This window comes from Bacillus rossius, chromosome 2, assembly GCF_032445375.1.
Source record: "Bacillus rossius redtenbacheri isolate Brsri chromosome 2, Brsri_v3, whole genome shotgun sequence".
Taxonomy (NCBI): domain Eukaryota; kingdom Metazoa; phylum Arthropoda; class Insecta; order Phasmatodea; family Bacillidae; genus Bacillus; species Bacillus rossius.
Window position 1 is genome coordinate 30,833,389 of NC_086331.1, and position 18,691 is coordinate 30,852,079.

The following is an 18,691-nucleotide window of genomic DNA, read 5'->3' on the forward strand; positions in this document are numbered from 1 at the left end:
CGTGATGGCATAAACATCTGTTTTGGAACTTTTCTTTCGTCTGAAATGGTAAGTTCAAGGACGGATCTAGGAAGTTCTGTCAAGGGAGACAGCCTGACCCCGGTGCCAGGTTTGAAAGGTGTGCCCGTGGTGTCGAACAATTTTTTTTAAATTTTATAATTTAAAAGTTTATAACAAGTAAAATAAAACTATGTTATTTTAGCTTTCGTTTTCGTGGTTCTTATAAACTTGAACGCCTATAGGAGTATATATAGCTACACGGTGCGTAAAATCAAACGTACACTATAAATTGGTGTTAGAATGGTTTATTTGTTTAAAATTAAATTGTGTATGTTTATTGCTGGTCTGTTGGTAAGATTCCGGAAAAGGGCTTGATACGTGGCGTTGGAAAGGAAAATGGTAATTGTGGGTTGGGGGGGCTCAATTCACAATTTATACCCACTCCTGGTGACATACTATGAGTTCTCAATAAATTTTCTTTTTAGTTAGAAACATAATTATTTTAAAATTTACTCTGTTTTGAAAACCTTTTTTTGTGACGAGTAACTAATAAGTTATTGTGCTTATATTTACATCGTAGTAAGTTTGGCTGTTTCCGCACTAAGCTGCGACTGGGGGCTTATTCTAAGTATATCGTTACATACATCGAGTCGTCTCGACATCGAGTTCACTCGATAGGGTTTCTAACGACAAAAAATATCGAGAGCAAGAAAAATGTATTCTAAGTATGCTATCGTTACGACGACACAGACGCTCGGGTAAGTTCGGAGTTTTCGATACCCTCACCTTCTTTACTGACACGAGAGTGGGCATGGCGTCAAAGTGGCAACAAAGCGAATGAAAAATACATATTTTATTTAAGTAATTTTAATAAAATTATATATGGGATTCACAAAGTATGTAATATTTACGTCGGAAGTGATATATTTTATGTTGAGTGTAATTTTTGCTAGTTAAAAGATAAATTGTAGTAATAAACACAGTAGTTAAAAAACTATCGCGATAAAGAATTTAAGTTAGAAAATGTGGTGACAATTCAGGCGCGGAGGTGTTTATATGTTGTTTGTGTTATAAACTACACGGCTACACGGCTACACGACTTACGCGAAATGGATTCCAAAAATAAAGTAAGTTCACGTAAAGGACGCATTTCTGAAAGACAGCAACAAATCATGATGGAGTTTATGAATATCATCCAGAGCTGCTACGAAATAAATGTTCGCCTATTTTCACCACAGCCAAGAAAAATCAACTCTGGGGCGAGCTTAGTGGTTTACTGAATTCGAATGGTTTGGGACCTGAGAAAAAGACAAGTGGATAAAGGTATTTATGAAATGTCTATTTAAATAATTAGTTAGGCTTAGTTTTGAAATATATTTTGTGGGGAAACTAAATACTTAGGCTCCACTTGGGTAGCCAATACTTTATGTGCAGCTGCTTCCCACACACACACTTAAAATGTTGGTGTATTTATAAGCCCCACTTCTATGGAGATAAACATGCATGTAATACGTTGGGCTGTGTTAAACTGTGTAGAAAAAAAATCAATATTACTTATGTGGCTCTCCGATGGTAAATGCTGATATTAAGTAGGCCACAGTTAGGTGTTGATTAAATAGAGGTGCAAACATACATAGATATACACTAGGGTAAATTAAATTATCAATAACAGAACACAACACTCTCAAATAAAATATATAATTATTTATTACAAATGAAAAATGGATTCAAAGTTTACTGTTATTAATTATATTTGTTTAATTACTAATTATTTTCAAACAACCTAACTGGTACTTGGCATCATATATCACAAATAAATTTCAATTACCAGGAGTTATGGTGCGCACATTTAAGTTTTACCAAATGTCTTTATTCGGGTTCGTCGGAATTCCACAGTTTTAACATATGTTTTTAGGGATCTTAATTAAATTTACCTCTGCTAGTAAGGTTCGAAATGTCGTCGGTAGAGCTGAGAGCCTCTCAAACTATAGGACCTCTGTGTCGATGAAATAGTGTGTAAAACGGTTAAATTTGTATCAAAATATTATTAAAATCGTAGGTAATGTCAAATTACTTCCAAATATCAATGTTTACATATGTTTCTGAAGGCGATGTGACGGAAAAACGGGAGTTACGTGACGAGTGCATAAGTTGAGGAAGCAAATTTTTGGCACTTTTATTTACTCACGTTTTACACTCCTAAGTTATTTATCTTTTTAGATAAATCCTAATTAAGTATCTGGACTCTCTAAAGATACATAATTTCCATCCTCTATTTGGGATGCCTACTGCTAAATAGCTAATTCGTAGGATTTATTATCGCCGATGTCACGAAGTTACAGCTCTCTTAGCTGGCCATTATAGAACTCTCTTTCCTACAAGCTTCTTAAATTAAGCCAGTAAAACTTAACTTTCAAATGGCGGCCTGTGATTGGCCGAAAACCAAAATCAGTTACATAATTTCCTTAATAAAATGTGAAATCCGCACGCAACAATAGCGCGGATTACAAAATTTCACGTACAATTTAAATAAAAAATTATTAAAATAATAATTTACATTATAAAATAACGGCGTTAACTTTACCGTTTACCGTTTTAAAGTTCAATTAGTCCTTAGAGGGGTCCCAACAATACACATTTCAAATAGTTCAGAAAAATCCATAGAGTCACTTTCTCATAGATACACATAAAAATAAATTACTGTTTCTGAAAATAAATAACATTAGACATAGAGAAAACAAAATAAATAAATCGTAATAAATAAAAATTAATCTGTCAAAACAAATAACATGTTGCAGTACAATTTATATGTGTTGTGGTTGGTATTTTATTGAAATGAAAGTCTAGTGATAGCCTAATAAAGTGGTAACAGAGCCACCGATGTACAAAGTGTGGTTATGTTGTTCAACTACGTTTAAGAACTTTGTGGTAGTTATAGATGAGAGAGGTGCATTAGGGGGAAAAAAGAGACACAAATATCTCCAGAAATGTAATATCTTACTTAATGAAATTTTTGTAATTATTTAAAAAGGTGCTAATTACTAATTGTTAAATATATTTCTGGTATTTTTCAGTTTTAACAATTTGCTAATATTGGTGCACAAAAATAAGGTAAAATCTGGAGAATGGATTAACTTTGCTTCATTAAAATTACGGTAAAATTTTGTGAGAAATTGGTTAGGTTCTTTAGCTACATAAAATTATAAAATAGTGCGAATGGCTCACTATATGCTATAATGTACAAACCTTATCTTCTTAACTTAACATACAAAAGATTCATCACAGATAAATGCAAATGTAATTTAGGGCTCCCAACCCCCACACACATGAAAAAAAACTAACATGCTATGAAACAATTTATTTGAACATTACAATTTGGTAAAAGCATAATAAAACTTAAGAAAATGTGTGGCCATAGAAGTTGAAACCGTATTACAATATGTAATCAATAATTTATTATGTAATTAGTAAGCTAGTAAAATCTGTTTTCTTTTAGACAAATCATAGTCCTTGTAAGTTCACACACAACTGTCGCACTAAATCACGACTCAAGCGAAAAATAACCCAAAAAATAATTTTCTTTCATTTCAAAGGGATTAGTTTTATCCCGAAGAAGTTTCCTTTCTTTGCGCATATCTACGCCTTCGTCTAATTCGACAGCTACATGTAACAAATACCGTCTCCACGCATCGCCGATTATGACAGTAACGATGTATTTATTTGTTTCGATAGCTTCATACCCTCTCATTACGAAACGATAGCTTGTAACGATTTTGTACATCGAGAATGACGTCACAGAAAAACTTAGAATACGAACTTGTCGAGAACGAACGATAATCGATAGGTAACGTCAAATTCCATCGAAACTATACACTTAGAATAAGCCCCCTCCTTGAAAAAAGCTGCGTAAAACAGTTACGCTACCTAATCTCTGAAGTCAAAGCGATTGTTTAACTCGTTTGATGAGTAATGATTGTTAATTTAATGTGTTATGTAGGGCAAACATTACGGTGGGAAATCTCATATCAAATGCATTTGCCAATTAGATTATTTTATGTTACGTAAAGAGAATTTTAGCAGAATTTCTGAATAATCGATACGAAAACATTAGCAGCTAGCAGCTAGTGGTGAAAAGGCAGGTGTCTTCATGCAATTTATTATTATATTATGACACTGCAAATATGTTTCTACATATTTTATTCAAGTGTCCTTGCAGTGAATAATTTTTCTTACTATCACACTTTAAATACAGTAAAATTTAATTATTGAATTTGTATCAATTATTATCTTAATAGTTTTATATTACTTATAAATAACTTCCAAAGGGGTTTACAAATTTACTTCTATTTTTATACAAAAATATGTGTACAAGTTGTGCATATTTTAATTTTCAAGTATCAGCAGGCACATATGTATAAACCCAATTTGGAAGAGACCAATATGATTTGAAAATGCTTTTAACATCCAAATCAAATAATCTCCTAAATTTATTTATTTCGTTAACCCTCTGTTTTGTGCTAATGTGTGAGATAGTAAGTACCTACCAAATAAATACAATACGTATGCTCACTTTTGATTTTAATTGTAATGCTATTTGATTAGAAGTTTAGGCCAATAATCTTTGTGCACGTCTGCTAAGCGAAATCTTCTAGTAGTCCAGGCAGATAAAAAATTATAGGTATGATTCTCAGATCAATCAGTTTTTTTTAAAAGTAATTATAGATGTTTAAAAGATGTTTTACGTTATTTAAAAAGATTTTTTAAGTGTAATGTAATAATAAACCCTTGCTCGATTTGTTTTCATAGGCATTTCTATCACTTTTCATTTACTCCCAGCACCTGGAATATCACACTCATTACAACGAGTAGCCCCTGATTTTTCGGGTGAAACAGTAAGGGTAGCATTTTTATTTCACAGTATAATTAGATAATAAAATGGTCAATAAAATTGTTGGTATCAACTTTCATCAAATATAATAATTAATAAACGGTGTTTAAAATTATATATATTTTTTTTCAATTTATTTTCGGCACCGTAATATATCATAGCAGTAAATTTGGTTATTCAGCTCGTATGATAAAAACATTCCAGTGTTTATCGTGGTTATTCATACGACCATTAATGAAATTCCCGCCAAACTGTGTGTTAGCCAAAATTTTTGAAAAAATACATAACTCCCAAAAAATCACCAATCGCTCAAAATACGTGAGTGTGTTGGATATATCTTGATGTCCTGTATCACCTTGCTTCAGCATGGCACTAATTTTTTGAGCTGCCGGTAGGATTTTATAGCTAAGAAGAGTGGAAAGGAGTTTAAAAACATTTTTTCAGTAGATCTGAAATGCTATATTTTCTCATACTCATTGTTTGAAAAAGCTAACGAAATCAATGTCTCAAAACCACTTTCAAAACCCAAGAGATAGCTACGTCGCAAATAATATTTTTATGACACAATAATTGGGAGAGAGGTGTCAATATCACATGTTACAACGATAGAAAGGATGATTATTAGTAAAAGAAAACGTTATCCGTACAACTGTATTATTTATGTACCCGAGGGACGCACCCAGTATGGGAGCGGGTCTTGGGTAAGGATGTGGGAGAGAGTGATGCCTTTGAATGTATGTCTCAACATGTTATAATTTTTTCAAGGGACCAATCAGGGAAAAAAATGTTATAAGCTATATTCTGTCTGTACTAGTGTTTTAGCTCCATCCCCAAGACGGCAGTGATGATGTACATGACGGTGGTGCGCTCATACATCGGTACAATATGGCGTCCACTTCACTGGTGTTGCCGACTTACCCTGCTGTGAAAGTGTGTCGTGTCGTGTAGTGCAGTGCAGTGCTGAGAGACGATTGCCCGGTATACCAGCCAGGATCAGGCCAAAATTGAATTACGTACGAACAGGAAAATGTCAATGGACGTGAGGTAGCACGACTGTACCGGAGAAAAGTATTAGAGCAGTATTATACTGGCTGTTCAAGAAGGATTGAGGTCTCAATCAAGAGGTAATAAAAGAATTAAATAAATGTGTATTGATTTAATAATTATGACCAGTACAACTATTTGATAAACATACACATTTGAAATCATCAACCTTAAAATTTAACTCCAATACCTTCCTTTAAAACTACAACCTTATACAAATGTACAATATTAATTACATAATTATTGTTCTATAGATAAAACGAGGAAGGAAAATAATGTATTTGCTAGTATTCACAAAGTCTCAGATGGCGAGCACAAAGATTTATGTCAACGAAGTCTATATGCAAATTAAGTGTGTGTTTACAAAACACGCCGCAACTTACAGTCCACAGGTAGTACCGTCTTTCCACTGTTTCATATACAGACTCCCTAAGCTCCGACTTGCGCTCACAACGTTCGAGCAGGTACACTCGCAATTCACTTCGCTATCACTATGCCTGAGGTCACTTAACTGCATCAACAACAATGACACATCAGTCGAACGAACAGGTACATATTTATACCACTCGGCCGAAACTCTATAGTGTTCTGACATAATCGGGCGTTTAACCAAAACAAGCTCACCGAAATAAAAAAAATGATCACCGATCCTTCCTTCATGGAAGCCACCACCATACTAACCTCCCGCCACTTATGCCAAATTAAATATTACGTAAGTTGGTATGATGTCATATCCGCCATCTTGTTTCCAGATGCTGGAGGCGGTCATCTTGTTTTCGTCTGCTGGAGGCCGCCATCTTGTAAGTTTATTTAGTACCTGCTAGAGTGCAGAATTCATTTATTGTCAGGTCTCCATCTTGGACGCCATCATGAAATTTGGGTGTCATTTTGTAATTCTCTAATTATTAAGCTAGAAATTCGGGAAAAATTCTAAAATTTATAAAAAATCTGCAATTAATATACTGATTTATTCGATCTCGTAGGTTCGATCCTTGATCAATTAATTTAAATAAATAATGACAGGTTCAAGAAATAAAACACCCTAAATTTTCAAATAAATAATTTTCATTACATAATTTCTACTCTACTACAAGAACACTTTCGAAAGTTAACATTCTAATAAACATTTCATTCTGCATTGGGGTGAAATGTGTAATTCTCAGCTCCAAATGGTTTATTCTAGACAGAGACCAGCCAGATCCTTTAGTGACATAGTCTTCTTCCTCCTGGCATAGTTTTTTGCTTCACTTCATTAGAACTGTAAATAGTTGCAGCAGATGTCTTGAAGGCACATTTATTCTCTTTATCCTCGAACGGATAAGGCTTACTATAGATACAGTCGAGCCATAAGTTATATTTTAATGGTCCGTTCGTTGCTACGTCATCAGTAAGCTGATTGATTATGTCCTGCCTTATATCATCAAGAAAATTACAAATGTCTTTGACTCACCAAGCGTATTTACATAATAGTAGTCTTTCACCGTTCCACGAAATTCAGATTGCGCCAAGTGGAATCTTATTTGATGACTACGCAATATAAGTTTCAAGTCTGTAGTATATATGCGTTAGAAGAAGTAAATCTACGTCTACCCAGGTGAACTTAGCATCATCCAAGTGTTTGGGCTGTATTTAATGAATTTAATTTAATAATAATAAAGTAATTTAACTAATATACAAAATTAATAAAGGACATACCATCGCTCGAATAAAAAACTTAACTTCATCTGCGTGAGTTCAAATTCATTAGTAAAATAACTTTTGTATTAATAGTATGTGAAGAACTAAGAAACATAAGTTAGACGTGACAAACGAATCAAACGATAAACTGTTATTAGCGCATTCAGTTCGCTACCCGCCACGCGCTCCATGGCAGACTTAGAGAAATGATACACACTCACTTTTAGGTAGATTTAAAAGAAATGTATTGTAGCCGTTACCATGGTGCAACTTCCGGAAATTTTTTATATAGTTTTTCGTTTCATGGTTCATAGACCCCAAAACCACAGTCAACTCAAAAGTTTATATATATATATATATATATATATATATATCGTCTGTCATTTGTAAGAAGGGGCCATCTTACATTTTTGTTGAAAATGAGTTAACTGCAGAAATACATGTTTTCTTTCATCCTTCATGGTCTGTAAGAAGGGGATAACTGTATCTCTAATAGTTTTTAAGATATGACAGGGGCTAACCATAAATAATTAAAATACAGTGATGCATTACAGTGTGCTCATTTTGTTTTTCTGCTCTCCTGAAAAGTTTATGTTTTGTAGTTAGCCCCTTCTTACAAATGACAGACGATATATATATATATATATATATATATATATATATATATATATAACTTTCTTGTGGGCACGATAACTGTCGTAATTTTTCTCAAATCAATTCCAAACTGATACATAAAATCTAACTGAAAAATCTCGGTCGAGTTCGTTAATGGGCAATATCCGACCAAAGGGGTAGAAATGTGGAAGGTTTTTCAAAAAACCGATAAATGGTTCTAACTACCGTAATATTGAAAATATTACATCCGTTTGAACGTAATAAAACTCGTAGGAGTAATGCCAAAATCTTTCGTCTTAAAACGTTTTTGATATAACCAACCATAACTGCAAGGGGGTTGAAAAAACAAGGGTTGGTGGACAAAAAATTATCATAACTCTATTCGTAGGCATAACATCGAATTTGTACAAATTATGTATTTTTTTAAAATTTTTATCTTAAAACTTTTGTCTAAAGATATTTTTTAATAGACGAACCATTGATTCAAGGGGTTGAAAAAATAAGGGTTAAAATTAAAAAAAAAACCATAACTCCCTCAGTTGGTACACTATCAAATCCGTTTAAATTGTTCGTACATTTTATAATTTTTATCTAAAACTCATGTCTGAAACAATTTTGATAAGACGAACCATTATTGCGGGGGGTTGAAGAAATAGTTACTTTGAAATCTACCTACGCCTGTAGGCTGTGCCAAAAGGGATTTTTTTTTCATGACCTATTAATTTTTGGTTGTTTGGTACCTACTACATAACCTAAAAATGACATGTTACTTTAATAAAAATTTTCATTTTGGATGAATGAAGGGTACCCTATGTCCTTTTCTGTACCCCTGACAACGTGTATGCAAAATTTCATGATTATCGGTTAAGAAGTTTAGGCGTGAAAAGATCACAAACAAACAACTCACTTTCCCATTTACTATATTTAATTATTTTGTATGGATTTGTTAATTAGTTACCTATTACATGTCAAAGATACAAAATGATTGAATTCGTTGAACATAGCTTAAAAAATTAAAATCAATTAAGGTACGTATATGAAATAATGTATTATGAAAAATTAAATCATACAAAATATAGACATAATTATGGATAACGTTATAATATTGGGAATTTAATCAGCTTCACTATTTTCTTAAATAGCAGAAATTATATTAGTCGCATTAAACATGGCGGTGAATGTTTCAGGTGGTTTTATAGTTTTTGATTCATAACGAGCGTGAGGTAAGTAGTAAATAACCGTCGCTACATGAGCGCAACAGCACATTGTTCTGTTTCCATTTGCACAATCACAAAAATATCTTTGAATATCTTCATAGGTGTTCGAATATGACTCATACTCGATAAAGCAATTATATGTCTTGCTGTTAATGTGCCTGGATAGTACCCATATTTTTATAATATTTTAGTGATCTTTTAGGAATTAAAGGTTTAATTCGTTGTCAGTAATTATTTCAGTAAGATAATATACTGCTTGTGCTAATTGATAAGTGTACGTAAATAATATTTTAAGGTCAGTTTCACTCAGTTTTGGAAAATCCATTAGGATATTTGAAGATAATTTCGTAACAGGTTTTCTACGATGATTAAGTTCTCATTTTTAAGCAAATCTTGCATTGCAAACTCTGCTGAGTGACAGTGAGCTTGCTTCGCGGCTCGTCGACAGTTGAAGCCCCTAGCGAGGCACGCGCCTGCTCTCAAATGGAACGGAGCTGGCAACACCGTATGACCACGTGGTCAAGCCGGCGCTTCCCCCCCCCCCCCCGAAAGGGAATGACGGGTTTATGCCTACCCAGTCAGGCATGCTGGCGACAGCAAGGATGTCTGGCGAGCCGGCTGGTAACTGGGCGCTGAAGACCATGTCGATGGTCTGCAGCTGACCACACTACACGGTACACTATTTCATCGTAGATGAATAGAAGTATGGAGCTTAGGAAGATACCAACATACATTCATGTGTGTAGGTTATATATATGTGTATATGTAAATAAATATTACATACATAATATGTATTGTTTTCTCCCAGCACATATAAATAATAACGTAAATCGTTTCTGTATATAGTAATTGCTTTTAATAAAGTTTTTTGTTGTTATTATTTTTTTTTTCCCTTACAAGAGAAATAAATGTTTAAAACGTGTATATGTTATCCCACGTGATGATGTATCAGGAACTGCTGGTGTAGTGATGGAACCGCCTGTGTCCTATAACGATAATCTGGGTAAACTCCCTGAGAGGCGCCCACAATTTCTCATGTGGATTTTCTTTCAGTGCTTCCAATGACGTCAACTATTTGCTTCGTCAGATCGACTTAATTGTATCCCCGTCCTTTCATGCACTCTAAATTGCGAAATAATTAATAACAAACAAATTTGTAAATCACTGAAATAATGTTTTAAAATAAATTTTAAAATATTTTAGTCTACCTTTATAACAAATCTACGCCTGTAACTGCGTGCATTTAAGGATCTTCCCTAGCATTCTCAAAAATCTGTGTGTATACGATTTTTTTCCCACGAAAGAAAAAATGCATTATCTACCATTGTCATGTTCTACTTTTTTCGTATCGCATACATTTACAGAGAGAAAAAATGGCGAAAATAGCGGTAAAGCACATATTAAGAGCCTGGTTACTCAGTTTTCTTAAATAAAATTCAAAATATACCGCATTAAATTAGTAGATTAATCCTTTGTGTTTCATAGCTTCAAATAACACTACAGTGTTACAGATCTTGTTTGCTAGTAATTCGTATAGGCGTGGTGCGTGCCGCAGCATTGAATGCATTGCCTAGGTGGGGCAACTGCACAGCTCAAATATTTAACCTTAATACTTAGCGCTGCGTGCTACGAGAAAGGCCATGACGTAAAGAAAATGACTATATAAAATGTTCTTAATTTATTTATAACTGCTCAAATATAACTAACATTCAATTACTATCCACGGAATTATTTCAAACTATAAGTATAACCGAGTAAGAGAAACCATTTCATAACAAATTAAATAGTTAATTGTTACGCAATACATTACCATCAATTAGTTTTGTATTCCATGTACTTTTATTGACTTACATCTATGTAGTAAAAAAATTCCTGTAAGAAGAATTTTTTTTTCTACTGCGAGCTTCTGTAAAACGAGATGACAACAAATTTTAATAAATAATGCACCAAGTGTTCAAAATTAAAGCGAAAGTACAGTCTACTGCAAATGTACAAACTATAATATACTCTCCATTAGTTACGAAAACAGTATTACAGTGCAAGCGGGAACTCGTAGAAATCTTGCAATGAGAATACAGACATTGTTATGACGGGGCTGTAACACATAAAAATAATAATAAATGAAATGGCATTAAAAAAAGAAGCTCGATTCCTTGCATTTAAAAAGGCACACCTTTATAAATCGGTCTTAATATATAGTTATTATTCTAATAACCAACTATAATTGTATATTTTAGAAATATTGCACGTGATTGTGCGTGTGACGGGACGACTGCACACTGTCACCTTATATTGGTGGTGCAGTCTGTGCATATTATTTTCGAACGTTTTCGGCCGCAGTAAGATTTCCTCAGTTTAATTCCCAGTGACGCTTCGCAGCTAAGAGGTAGGCCCTATCGTGCATGTGTCACGGTACCGAGGCTATTGACGTCGTGTACATAGTGTCTCAGATATTGCCCGCACGTGACCAAAACCCTTACTAACAGTCCTTAAAATTAAAAAAAAAAATCTTTAGAACATAATTTGGGCTGTTTTCGTGTATGTAATTTTGGCATAAAACATTTGATAGGCGACCGCCCCAGTAGTCCTAGGAGTAGATGTATTTGGTTCGTATGGGGGCACCGGTGGGTGGTGGGGGATCGGGGATCCGCGGCAGTCACCTTAAGGCTTCGCTTCATCAGCCATGTTGGATTACGTCACTTCCGCCGGCCATACACGCACGAAAAAGTGTCCCGTTACGTTCATCAGGCATGTACGCACGAAAAAATGTCCCGTTACAGTAGTTGGAAATAGGGGGTTCAAGCACAGGCGCAGGAGCCAGGAGTCCGCCATCTTGGATGACGTCATCGGCCGCCATCTTGGATGACGTCATCGGCGGCCATCTTGGATGACGTCATCATGACCTTTGACCTTGACCTTTGACCTTGCTAATCTATGCTAATCTATGCTAATCCATATGCCAATCTATGCCAATCTATGCTAATCTATGCCAATCTATGCCAATCTATGCTAATCCATATGCTAATCTATGCTAATCTGTATGCTAATCCATACTAATCCATATGTTAATCCATGCTAATCCATATGCTAATCCATGCTAATCCATCCGCCATTTTGTATTTCTAGAAATTTCCACCAACTTCGAATCGTGACGTCACCGTTGCACATTTCGTCACGGCCGCCATCTTGGATTCGAATTTTTTTTTTCGAACTTCAACTTTTCGAAATTCGATGTAATCATCAGCCGCCATCTTGTTTCGTCTGCTGGTGGCCGCCATCTTGTTTTCGTCTGCTGGAGGCAGCCATCTTGCGACGTCATATAGTTCTGTTGGTCGCCACCAGATAGCAGCAGGGATTATTTTATTTTTTTTCTTTAACTAAAATAATTTCAGTGCCGAGGCTGGGATTCGATCCATGGGACGTGAAAACGTCCAGGATGTCGTGGTTACGAGGCGGACACCTTGACCACTAGACCACGAGACCAATTGGGATATGGTGGAATAAATAATCTATATATGCTACGTACGATGGCGCTAAATTCAAAAAATTAGTTGCCAGAGGTGCCGCCATCTTGGTTCTCAAGTTGGTTGGTAGATGGCGCCACCGTCGCCATATTTTAGTTAATATAATCGATACCAGATGACACCACCGTAGCCATCTTTAGTTCCTAGTGTTGCTACCAGAGTGTGCCAAATAAAGGTTCTATATTTAAAATAATAAGCAGTATGTAGGTATTATCATATTTATTTAAATAACCTCGAACGCTACAAAACAAATTCTGGAATAAAGAAAAATACATACGCATCAAACGAATCTATACAACAAAAAATGAAACCATATAGCAAAAATGGAAACTATACAACGAAAATGGAAACTATAAAACAAAAAACGGAAACTATACGACAACAATGGAAACTATTAAACAAAACAAAACAGAAACTATACACCAAAAATGGAAACTATACACCAAAAATGGAAACTATACAACAAAATGAAAACCATAAAACAAAAAATGGAAACTATACGACGAATGGAAACAGAAACCAAACTACCAAACTATTTACAACAAAAACTATTTACAGAAAAAAAAATTACTCGTCACCTCCGATATAGCCGTGGGGGACCGTGCGGATGCCGTCTTCACAGATTAAACGTTTGTCATCCTCCCACGTTATGGCTAGCTTATTGCTGTATTCGCTATACAGCACATGCTTTCTCGACCGTATGGCTCTAACACCTGCCCTCCTTGTGCGGTGGTCTTGCAGGGCATCCAGGTAATCACCGAATGTGATGTGGTTTTTGACCACACAACGCTGGATGCCCTTAGCCTTCTTCTCAACCTTGCCACCGCACATGTATGCATAGAGTTTGGCCCGCAGACTGACAAACTCGCTCATTACTTCTCCCCCACATTCATCTTTGAATTTGCCAACAACTTTCTTGTTGATGGGGGAGAAGCATGGGTGGTCAGGAGGGTAGCAGCTGGTGTCGAATTCAGACATGAACTTAGGGTCGGCTCTTAGATCATGGTAGAAGTCCTGTGTTTGAATCTCATACACAAAGCTGTCTGTATCCATATATAACAGATGAATATTTTCCTGATATTTTGGTTTCATAGTATTATAGTGGAAGTCGTACATGAGTGTTTTTGATAGATCAAGTACTGCGAGTCCGGCATAAATCGGCTTGTCGAAAATTATGGTCTCATGGTTCAGGTGGACAAGAGACAAGTTTGGCTCATACATCGTGCGGTCCTTGAAGGACGGACGACACACCAACTTCTTAAATCTCTTCTCAGAGCACACCAACTCCATTTTGAGCCTACGCCTCTTGTTTTCCATCAGTTTACCAAATGTAGAGTTCACAGCGAGCTTGAAGAACTCCTTCTCGAACTCGTTGGATGCTGCTTTGCGCTTGTTGGTGTTCAGCCGAATATAAGGCTCCAACCATGCCGACTGCTCAAACTGAAGAACTTTATGTAATCTTATGATTTTTAGACCATGCGATACTGCTTGCTGTAGGTTTTTGTAGTGAACGATGTAGTGCTCTTTATTTTCCAGCGTTGTCATCAGCTTTGAGTGCTTTGAGCCGGGCGGACACTGATTCACGGGGAGAAACGGAAGGTCTTTGTGACTTTCGTGGAGTTCGAGAGGGTACTCCACATCACACTCGATAATGTAGCCTGTGGGTGAATTTTCCGGAATAGACATGATATCAATTGATGTGTCTGTCCATTGGAAATGACGAATGGGGAGCGGCAGAGACATCGCCCACCCGTACAAGTTGTTTGCATCAATGTACTCCAGGAATGTGGATGGCTTGGAAGCATCGTGTGTTTCTGGTACGTATGCGTTATTGGCTACGCAATGACGTTTAATGCTTTGAGCTACACCACCACGAATACCAGCCTCCACAAACATATACATGTCGTAATCTGTGAGTAGCTCTAGCTGTACACCTGTGGTTCGAAGCATCGCGTCGAAAGCGAACCCAGGACAAGAAATGTAGTGAGATGGATCTAAACTATATGTTTCCAAGCAAAGACTGCGAAAATTCTCAAATACATCCGCCAAAATCAGAACATCCGTCTTCAGGTACAAGTCAGCGTACTCCCCCAAAGTAGCACACTGAAACTTGTCCCAGACATTTTGTGCGTGAGCGTAATCCGCCTCGGAAATACCAGTATCAGTCAGAATATTAAAGAACTCATCGATGGATGGAAGACTAGTATCGTCTAGTCGAGAAAAAGAATCAACGAAGTCGTATGGGAATACTCCTTTGCGGGTAACCAACTCCAACTCATCAGGAGCGAAAAACTCAGCAGTACTTATAAACTTGTTTGCAGGCAAGAACTCGGCGAGCGAAGCAAGACCCCGACTCATAAAACGGAAAGTATCAACAAACTGGATACTGAACTTATCGCATAACTTTTTGGAAAAAGTTATCAGCTTCTCTTCTGAATTCGGAATTATGAAAATATCTTTAGTATCATACCCCAACTTCCTGATAATGAAGTTCTGGTCGTATGCCAGGTTGTGGAAGAACACAATCAACTTTTTTGGTAACAGTATTACAGTGCAAGCGGGAACTCGTAGAAATCTTGCAATGAGAATACAGACATTGTTATGACGGGGCTGTTACACATAAAAATAATAATAAATGAAATGGCATTAAAAAAAGAAGCTCGATTCCTTGTATTTAAATAGGCACACCTATATAAATCGGTCTTAATATATAGTTATTATTCTAATAACCAACTATAATTGTATATTTTAGAAATATTGCACGTAATTGTGCGTGTGACGGGACGACTGCACACTGTCACCTTATATTGGTGGTGCAGTCTGTGCATATTATTTTCGAACGTTTTCGGCCGCAGTAAGATTTCCTCAGTTTAATTCCCAGTGACGCTTCGCAGCTAAGAGGTAGGCCCTATCGTGCATGTGTCACGGTACCGAGGCTATTGACGTCGTGTACATAGTGTCTCAGATATTGCCCGCACGTGACCAAAACCCTTACTAACAGTCCTTAAAATTTAAAAAAAAAATCTTTAGAACATAATTTGGGCTGTTTTCGTGTATGTAATTTTGGCATAAAACATTTGATAGGCGACCGCCCCAGTAGTCTTAGGGATTGGAGTTGAACCCTACTGACTTGAGTGAGCCGAGGATATTACTATTTACCCTGAGATTAAAAACATTTGCAATATATATGTCCATCCTACTGGACACGTCCAGGTTTTTTTAACACTATTTTTTTTTTCAATAGGCTTCGGACTGGATTGGTTTTTCCCATTAGTTTTTCGCATTATTAATTTGCATTCCATATTAATACTGTAATAACCTTGATTGTTTTTGCCATAATTGTATTAATTTCAGTAAACAATTTTGACAAACAATGTTTTCAATATTTTTCATGTTTTCCCACTTTGTGTCTGAGGATCAGATTAAATGTCATTTTGCATTATAAATAATTCACAATTTAATGAAATTTTAATCATTGCCACAGAATTTATTAAACGTTACAAGAACCCTGATTGCTCTTTATTCATTTAATTGTGATGCTCTTAAAACCTTATAGAATCCAGTAAACCTGATAAATAATTTAATTTTTGTTTTATTTATTTTCATCTAATTATCACGGTGTTAAATTACTTTTGCCTAGCCTAGTTAAATGTTGGTCAGTAGTTGTTTGTTTTATTGATTAATTTATGTAATGGTAAGAGTGTTTGTGTACTAAATTTCTAAGCAGTCTTTTTGGGTATTACTGTTATTCACTACATGTAAATAAGATTAGCAGTTTTACACAGCAAATGAAAATTTATCTCACGTGTAATACATATACTATTTACACGTGTCAGTTTCGACCGAACAGCGAACTATTTACAACTGTTATGTTCGGACATAGCAAAGCTGTACAAGACGTATGTGTAGGCTGAAACTATTTTATTTTAATTTGCATTCATATAAAAAATTATTGACATAGCTGTGTTTTTCTCTATGCTAGCTGTATATAACAATGTGAAGATGTAATGTTTCAATTTATAGTAGACATAATGGATACAATATATGGAAGCTCTTGCTGTGATGGTTTAATAAACCAAGTACGATAATAGGTGATTTATATTGCGCATTCGGTAGCCCGCAGTCAATATTTGGTCATAGTTCAAAATTTGAAGTGCTGCAGACAATGCTGGCGATTTTGTTATCTTGAAACAATGTAAGTTTTATTTGAGCAAAATTTAAAAAAATGTACTATATGAGACATGAGTGCAGATGTTGTGAATATGTGTAAGTGTGGAACTAAAGGAAATGTCACTGATAATACATATTTGGAGAGCTGCAGTCAACTAACCGATAGGTCGATGACCTGATGATATTTTTTCTCATCTATTATATTTTCTGTTTTTTTTTGTGTCTAACACTCAAGCGTAAAGACTTTAAATATTTAATTTACAATGCTTTTGTAATATATCCAAATAGCTTCAAAATTTGCATTGAACAAAAGTTCTGAGATTTTTTCTCTTATTACATCAATTTTTTTATAATGTCAAATTATTTATCATGCCTTCTAAAAAAGTGGTAATACATTAATTTCAGACTGTTTAATACACTTAAAATACAGTGTGATCATATTATTATTGGTTTGCGGACTGTTGATTGTCAATTGTAAATTGTTTGGTCATGTTGGGTATCCGCTAACCGTTGGCCAGCAAGGTCGAAATTTTTATAATTATGAAAAGAAGATTCAAAATTAAATATTTCATCAGACTCGCCTGAATTTGAAGAAGTGGTGACTTTATCATTGTATTGGACACGAGTGTATAGCCTAAATAAAGTCCTTTGCACGCCTCTGTCCAAGTTTTCCATGAATGCGGTTCGTAAATTTTTAGATATAGTTGTGGGTGTGAAAATATCGTTTAAGAGATGCCTGACTCATTTAAAGTACCACTTCGACCTAGACTGATACGTATCTTCATTTCGTACTAACTTAAAATTTTTGCACTCATATTTAATACTTTCGTAAAATAAAAGCATTTTTCAAACACGTTGCAACGCCGTTAGTTTGCCTGATAGTTGACAGCATATAAAGCACCATTTAATTTTTTCTAAAGTTTTTTTAATGCGATTTTATGTAAGCATTAAAACTATTTTACTGTGGTGCCACGGACTTACAACCATTACATAAATTACCCGTCTGGATTCATTACAATATTTTGAGACAATATGTATTCCACAAGTCTCCTAGGCGCCTCAGGGTACCTGAAGATGTGGCCAAAGTTACTAGCAATTTTTCCGCCGTAGGTACGGACACGTTTAACGCCAGATGATCGCTAGAATGGGCCTACTGCACAAGATAGGCTACCTACATATTACGTGTCTGATATACTTGGCAACGTCGCGAGGGACGCAAGAGAAAGAAGAATGGGCGGGAGGACACGTCACGAGAGTGGGAATCCAGGTAGCAGTGGTAGCCCACACAACAAACTACAAGATCACCACTACAGATCTTGCCTCAAATGATCCCACAAAGGTTTTTTTATCGCTAGAACGTTCAACTTATTGCCGCTGTAATGTGGAATTAAATCAAACGAATATATTGCGTAATTGTGTTTATTATAAATCAATGTTAAAAATATATTTCTTGAGATATCATATAATATGTTATTTGTTTTACTTTTGCTCTCCTCACCACTCTGATACGTCGAATCGACACCGAATATAAATATCTCCAATAAACACTGATATAC